Genomic DNA, 8,581 nt, shown 5'->3' on the forward strand with positions numbered 1-8,581 from the left:
CGACAGCACGAGAGGTCTGGCAGTTAGATCTAAAAACAGGGCACAGGATTGGCATCACCACATCTTTTCTTGGCATTTAGGAAGAGCCTGATTTAAATGTTTGTGACTCTTGGACACAGACCCGAGGTGACCTGCGGGGCTGAGAATCTCGACCACCGAGATGACTTCTCGGAACATGTAGACCTTCCCCCAGACCTGCACTGACCTTGGGGAAAAGTAGACTCAAGCTTCTGCTTCCGGACCCTCGTAGGGCGACTCCCTCCACAGCCAGGGAGTGTCCCTGCAAGGTGCTCCCCTGGCTGTGTGTTTGCAGACAATTTGTAGGTGCGGTCGGTCACGGCTGCCCTCACTTTCCTCCCTGATTTAGGCAGGCTGCAGTCACTCCGTGTACAGTCACGTTATCCACACACATTCTGGTAGAGAAACGGCCTCGGGGATGCTTCTCCCACCACCGGCCTGTGGTCTCAGTGCCACGTGAAGACATCCAATGATGCCGGGGCACGGGAGGACGGAGTGGCGAAGAGAAATGAGGCTCGACATTTATGGAGCTTGAGGCTGGACTGGGGAAAATTCTTGCAATCATCAGACGTAACACAGTAAGGGATGGACTTGGTTCCTCTCAAGGCCTAATCAACACTGAGGTTTTCATCTGTTGGGAATACACACGATGATGTAGCTTGGGCAGTTGTGATGCACCCCACATCTCTTGGGTGACTCGGGATCTCCGGTCCTGGAGATGTTTCAGTTCTGCAGCCCACCTGTTGGTGCTTTCACTAAACAGTAGCTACCTGAAGGTAGGTGTTTCTCATCTCCAGTAAATAGCCTAGTGCCTGGCAGGGAGCAGTCAACAAATAATTGTAAGATTTATAAATGAATGAATGAAACTCACGTTGGAATCAGTATCTGGTAGTTCCTTCTCCAAGCACCATGAATGGAGCTTTGTCTGCACAACAGCAGAGAGCAGTCCTGATGAAGATGCGATCCCAGATGAAGGAAATGTCCTTTTCCTCACCTACCACCTCCCTTCCAGCAGGTCGACGAAGGTTAGAATTGAGAATGTTGGTGGGGCCAGATTCCAACATCCAATTTCCTTCGCCTTGTTGAAGTCCCCATGTTCTAGGTTAAAGAAATCTTGTTTTTAGCCAGTTCTTTGGAGTTTCCTGACATCCCCGCATTTTTTTTTTAAACAGAGCGCTTGCCTGTTGCAAAACCTCTTTGCCTGTTTTTGTTCCCTTTCAGTGGAAACCTCTCTTTGGCGCCAGAACTAAAGTTTCCTCACAGGTTTTGGGTTACAAAGAGTCCTCCTCCAGCCCCGGAGCGTCTCCGCTGGGAACACTGTATTATTTTTTGAAATTGTGACTGTGCAGAATCTGAGACTTGGATGAGGCCACAAAGCCTCCAGATCCAAGAACTGAAAATTCACTTTTAAAATTACGTAGAGGACTTTGGACCCAGATTTTTGTTTGGAGAGCCTGGTTCTTGGAAATGCAGCTGGTATCTCTTGGGATATCTTAAAAAAGCTTTCATGCATAACTTCAGGCGTTTACTTACCAACCGCCTATGCAAAGCCTGCGATAGGGGCTTCGTGGAATACAGAGACTCCCCCCATGTAGCCGGTGCTCCTGCACAGGTAAATTTTCTCATTTGGTGTTCTCTGTAGGCCTCTCAAGATCTGTGCTATTGTGAAACTCTTTTTCACCTCTGATCAAAATCTTCCCTGTGGATGTTTAAGACCATTTCTTGTGGCTCAGTTCTTCCTGGAAAAGACCATCTTTTTTTTGGCCACGCTACACGGTTTGTGGGATCTTACTTCCCCTACCAGAGATCGAACCCGGGCCTGCAGTGGAAGCGCAGAGTCCTAACCACTGGACTGCCAGGGAATTCCCAGAAGACCATCTCTTTACCAGCTTCTGCCTAATCTCCCTCTTTCTGAGATGAAAGGCCTTAATCCAGTCCCTCTGGAGTATTTTCTTTCCCTCCTTTGGTGGTGCCGATGGTGATGGGGGAGGGGTCCGTGGGGAGAATTTACAATCTCAGCCCAGGCTGATGACACATTCTGGGCTGTTAGCACCTGTTTTCCAACCAGATCTGTCACCTTGGCTGTGATGTCTCAGGGAGAAGTTCTGGGGCTTCCAGCCCGCTATGCGAGGGGTACTGAGGATGGGGCCTGAGCTGGCCCGGCTGGAGACCTCCCCTGCGGGGGCGAGGAAGTGGGGTCATTTGGGGTCTGGGTCCTCTCCAGTCCACAGGGATTGATATCTTTAGGGTGGTCATTCCCCCCAGTCAGGGTGTAATCAGTACCAGCAGTGCTTTCTGGAGAAAGAAGCTCCCAAAAGAAAAATCCGAAGTTGTGTCAACGAGCTGGGTGGAAACAAACATCAGCCCCTCATCAGAGACCCTGCCTCGTCTTCAGTGTGGGAGGATGGACGGGTCCGAGTGGAAGAAGAGTCCGGGAACAGCAGCCGCTCCGCTCGCGGGTGGGCATCGGCCTCAACTGGCAGGACCGCACGCCTGGGGGCAAATGCTCTGCCATCCTCACTGTGGTCCAGGGCAAAGAACCCAGGGACGCACCTTCCCTCTGAAACCCTCTCCTCTGCTTCCGCCAGTCTGCTGGCTCCTGGCACCTCTTCCATCCGACCACGTGTTTCCGTCTCCGTGGGCACCTGGTCCCCCCCATGTTGCAGCCCTGCCCTAGGAGCGAAGGACAGCGTGGGGAGCAGGACTGGACACGTGGTTCAGGGGGCCCAGTGCAAAATGAAAATGTGGGCCCCTGATTCTTAATAATTGAAAAATTGGTAGGAATTTCTGAGAAGGGTGGCGACAGCATAGCATCGAACCAAGCTCGGGGCTCTTCTGAGCGTGGGCTCTGAGCGATGCCTTGACAGGTTGGATTCTGTCTCTGGCCCGTTTCTCCCCGCACTGTGTCCTCTCCCAGCTGCCTCGTTGATTCCTGCAGCTTCCTAGGGGCACTGATGGCCCCCAGAACTTCCACCCAGCCTGGCCCCAAACTCATGCTTCTGGAATGAGTTTGGAAGGCCCATTACCTGAAAATCAACAAGACCGAAAAAAAAAAAAAAAAGAATTTATTATCTTGTCCCTCCTCCAGTGTCCTCCAGCTGTCAAAATAAAACGGAAATCCTTCTCTCTCTCATTTCTCACTTTCAGACAAGGATTATGCCATCAGCCCAGTTGCCCGAGTCCTTCTGGCCTCTTCCTTTCCTGAATCCCACCAAGCTCCATCTAGTTATCTTCTAAACCCATTTCCCTCTGTCTGCCATTCACTCCCTGTGGTCACTGCCTTGTGTCACGCCCTGTCCTCTCTCGCTTGGGCTGTCACCCAGGTTTTATGACTTGCTTCTGTTTACTCCGCCTCTAATCTTCATCTTCGAATGGCTGCCAGCATGTTTTCTCCCTCAAATCAATCTCCTGCGTAAAAGTAACCCTTGCCTCCCCACTGCCTGCGGTGTGAAGACCAGACCCCTGAGAAGGGCGGGCAGGTCTTCATCGCCTCACCATCCTGCCTCCCCACAATGAGCTCCAGTGTCTCTGGTTGGGACACACTTGGTGTCCCCATCCATCCATTCATCCATCCTTCCTTCCTTCCATCCATCCATTCTTCCACCCATCCATCCATTCATCCATCCATCCATCCATCCATCCTTCCACCCATCCATCCATCCATCTATCCATCCATCCATGCTTGCATCCATCCTTCCATCCATCCATCCATCCATCCTTCCATCCATCCATCCACCCATCCGTTCTTCCACCCATCCATCCATTCATCCATCCATACATCCATCCATCCATCCATCCATCCATCCATCCATCCTTCCACCCATCCATCCATCCATCCTTGCATCCATCCATCCATCCATCCATCCATCCATCCATCCATCCACGCACTTGTTTTGAACAATGACTCTCTGCCAGTTCTCTGCGAGGCATTTGGAGATGAAGTTGGTGAACTCAAAGAGGTGACAGCTCCGTGGGGAGATCACAGATCATGACAATATCACAGAGTAAGTGCGGAGGTCACAGGTCTGCAGCAGGTGTCACAGAGGACAGAGCGAAGGGATCTGACCCAACCTGGAGGGATTGGAAAGTCAGCCTTCCTGGAGGATTGAACAGTATTAGAAGGATGGACAGGAGGTGGTCGCTCCTTTGTGCCTCTGTGCCTTCTCCCATGCTGTACACTCAGCCTGGGAACAGCAAATCCAGGCCTGCCTACCCCCCCACCCCATCACACTGCCTGGCTGCCTTCAGGACTCAGCTGGCGAGTCACATGTGTGTAGTCCTTCCCCGCCCTCCCCCGCCCCTCCACTGGCTGGACGGCCGAGGCATTTCCTCCTCCACTCATCCACTTTCTCCTCCACCCCCCGGCACTGTCTTGTAACCACTTCTTTACTGATCTTCCCTCCATTTGTGGTGAGGTCCTGAGTCTTAATCATCTTTGTGTCCCCTGAAGTCCAGCACGTACACACACGCTCAACAATATTTGTCAGATGAGTAGCATATCACTTGCGCACAAGTCCGGTTTGACCACAAGCTTCATTCTTAGAGGTGCCGTATTCAGCACAGGGAGATGTGGTCCCACCGCCACTGGCATTGGTCACACCTGGCTAGGGCCCGGTGACACATCGACAAGAGAGACTTTGAAATGCTAAAGCATGTCAAGAGGTGAGGCGGCCTGAATGTGTGTCACATAAGAAACTCTGGAGGGAATTAGAGCTACTTTGCAGAGGAGAGAGTGTAGGGCAGGACTTGATGGTCTCTATAGCTGTTTGAAGAACTGACACAGAGAGAAGGTGTTCGTCATATTTTCTGGGGCTGTGGAATCTACCCAGGATGTAGGTAGAAGGAAGAAAGACACATTTCAGACCCACATAAGGAAACACTTTCTAAGGATAAGAATTATCCAACTGTTGGCCAATTGACCTTGAACTCTCTAATGGACACTTTCAAGGAGATGCAAACCAGCCATCTCTCCAGGGTGCTGTCATGTTTAGGCCTTTCATCCTGGATGGGAAATCAGGCCAGATAACTCCTAAGGTGGTGTACAGACCCAAGATTCTTCAAGTCTAAAATTTTATCTCTACCTCAGGCTCCGTGGTAAGAACGTCACGTTGCATTCAGTCAGGGGGATGGAGAGAATGCACCCTCAGGTTTTGAAGCACTGTGCGTTGTCACGCCGACTCCAGTGACTGTTTTACTTCTCAGAGGTGCTGAGGTTGGGAGAGGTGAGTCTGCAGGACCAGAGTCTGGGAAGCCGCAAGAGAGTGCATCAGAAGGTGTTTTTCCATGTGCAAGATCTCCTTTCTCCTTGGATTCTCTCAGAGTCTAGTGTGTATGGCTCATGAAATCAGAGCTGGACCAGGAGAAAACCAGTTCGGGGACTCAGACTAAGACAAGAATCTGTGAATACCCCTAACCCCGCCTTATACAGGGAGTATTATGCACTTGCTGGGCAGCTGTAACCAAGCGCCACAAGCTGTGGGGCTTAAACAACAGAAATTATTCTCTCCCAGTCCTGGAGGCTGGAGGTCCAACATCAAGGAGTCAGCAGGGCTGGTTCCTCCTGAGGCTGCTCTCCTGGGTACGTAGATGGCCATCTTCTCCCTGTGTCCTCACGTGATTGTCCAACTGTGTCCAAATTTACCCATCTTGGGAATTCCCTGGCAGTCCAGTGGTTAGGACTCTGCACTCTTGCTGCCCTGGCCCGGGTTCAGTCCCTGGTCAGGGAAGTGAGATCCCACAAGCCATGTGGCATGGTCAAAAAAATAATAATAATGAAATAAATAAAAATTGAAAAAACCCTCCACAAATTTCCCCTTCTTAGAAGGACGTCAGTAATAGTGGGTTGGGACCCAACCTAATGGCCTCACTCTAACTTGACTGCCTCCATAATGACTCTATCCCCAAATAAGGTCACACCCTGAGGTTCTGGGGGTCAAGACTCCAACATATGAACTTTGGGGGACATAATTCAACCCATGAGTCTCTTATGATTGCCCATCATCACCCCATGATGTGAGTCTGGGGGGAGGCAGGGTTCTCCCACAACAGAAGCTTGGAGGCCCAGATATTCCCGAGCTCCTCTCTCCAGTGACAAAGGCCTGGGCCCAGCTTTGGCCAGAGGGATGCCTGCTCAGCACTGCAAACTGATTGGCATCTACTGTCACAAAGACGTGGGCCAGGGCAGAACTCTCTCCTGGTGATGGCGGCCTCCTCCATTTCCTTGGGGCAGCAGGTGCCCCACACTGCATTGCCCTCCAGTGCCCGGGCAAGGGCGGGGGGCCATGCGGTGAGGACCCCATGCAGGGCCCAGGACTGTGGAAGGCTTGACAACACTCCCTCTGCAGCCATCCAGGCGCTGGCACAGCGGCTCTCAGGGCTCCCTCAACACCGGCTGATGTCTGTGTTCTCTCTGCGTCCTGGCTGCCCACACCCTGCCCAGCAGCTGTTCCCACTTGCAGGCCCTTCCCATCAACGTGCCTTTCGCAGCTCTGCTGCAGCCTCAAGACTTCTGCAAGGTCAGGCTGCCGTCAGTCTCAGGCTGCTTGCTCCGAGAAGCTTCTCTGTGATGGTGGGAAGGATGCTGGATCTGGAGCTGGTCAGACCCAGGTTCAAACTCTGATTTACTAGATGCATGATTTTGGGGACGCTATTTAGACCCTTGAGGCCTCAATCTTCTCTAAAATGGGCTCATTAAAGCAGCTGCCACACTTGCTTGTTTTGAGGATTTAAGGAGCTGATAATGCAATGCCTGGTGAGCAGTTCACACGGTCTGGTCCCGGCATGGAAGCCTGCCCTCAGTGAGACCTGAACATCTATCCTGGGAGCCCTCCAAACCAGCCTGCAGGGCACGTGATGGACGAGAGATGGGTCAGCTCGGTGTCCAGGGAGATGAGCTTTACCCACGGGCTGGCAGTGTTGCATGAGGTCCGTTTCCCCGTGGCGGGTGGGGGAGGGAGGGGTCCCTCCACAAATGCTCAGCTATCCCAGGCCTGCAGGGCAGCACCAGGTGATCAGCCAGGACAGCCTGGGCCCACCTGAGGCTAGACTCCAGATGCCACCCCTCCTTCTGCACCGAGGGCCTGGCTCCTTCCCGTCCCTGGAGATTCTGAGGCCATTAGAAAGGTGGGAAGACTGGAGAAGGTGCTTAGGGGACAGTGCGAGATTCCTTCACTGACTGTCCCCACGGGTACTGTCTCCCCAGGCCTGGAAACCCACCATCCTTTCCAGGTTAACTCAAGCGCGTCTCCCAGGACTAGCCCCTGACGTTTCCGTTCCCCATACTTGGAGGAAGGTGCCCCAGCCCCCCAGCCCCTGGCACCTGATCAGAGGGCCAGGGGAGGCCTTTAACCGGTTGCTTCCCCTCTGGGTGGGGGGACGGGGTGTCCGGGCACCTGTCTGAGAACCTGGTTGCTATAGAAACAACCACACAAAAAGCAGGATGGTGGGGAGGTTGGCAGGTGAGTTGGGCCCAGACCTTTTTCAGAGACAGGTGTTTTTTTTGCTTTGTTTTTTTGGTGGAGAAACACATCTTGTATTCCTCATTCATATTCATCGTGGGCAGTCTCCACCCCACACGTGAGTTTTAATTTTACATTTCTCCAGGGGAACAACAGAGTCATTTTTAGCCGGCTGATTCGGGGAGCCTTTGAGCGGCCCCTGGAATCCGCAAGGATCAACAGGAGCCTGCGGGGCTGAGCTGTGTTTGATTTAAAATTGGAAACAGGAGGCAGAAGAGTGGCTTTATATAGCCTGGGAGGTCCAGGAGCCCTGCACTGATTTATGACAGGCCTGCCGAAAGCACATGGAAGCCGAGGTAATATTTATAAATTCCTTCCCCAAAGATGGATGGAATGTTCTGAGCTGCAGTCAGAAAGCACCTTTTTGGGGGATGAAGAGAGGTTAAGTCCAGTTATTCGCGGACTGAAAGGAAAAGGGAACTTGAGCATGGAGGGGCTGCTCCAAGTCTGTTCTGGAAACACGGGCTGCTCTGCAGGCCTGGGCTCCTCGCTCAGGTCCTCAGGGCCCCCCTCCCATCCTCCTCCCTCCCCCCGGCCCCGTCCTACTCAACGAGGCCAAGGACCTACACCTGGCAATTGCAGTGACTGCACTTTACCAACAAAACGTCTGTCTAGGTGTCTGAGGACAGGACAAGTCCTGGCGCTGTGCGGAGGGAAAAGGAAAAGAAGATGGAGCGGGGCGGGGCGGGGGGGCGGGAAGGGGGAGAGGAGGCTGAAGACAGACGCGGGTGTGGCCCAGGAGCCCGAGTCCCTGGCCGAGGCCCAGATGTGACGACGGGACACCCGGAGTGGGAGTGGCCGGTGGCCGGCACGGAGGTGGGCACTGTGAGGGGTTCGCCTGGCTGTCGGCCACCGTGAAGGACTTGCAGCCACTGCAGTTTGGACACACCGACCAAGGCAGGGGACCCCCCAGATTCAGAGAGTGCCACCCTGTGTGCCCCTTGGGCTTGCATCCCTGTCCCTAACCTAGCAGTCTGGGAGAGCGGCCAGCCATGTGGCCGAGCTGGCTGATGGCCTTGCTTGAATGAGAAAGGACAACAGAAAAC

The sequence above is a fragment of the Balaenoptera musculus genome, chromosome 2 (genome assembly GCF_009873245.2).
Source record: "Balaenoptera musculus isolate JJ_BM4_2016_0621 chromosome 2, mBalMus1.pri.v3, whole genome shotgun sequence".
Classification (NCBI taxonomy): Eukaryota; Metazoa; Chordata; class Mammalia; order Artiodactyla; family Balaenopteridae; genus Balaenoptera; species Balaenoptera musculus.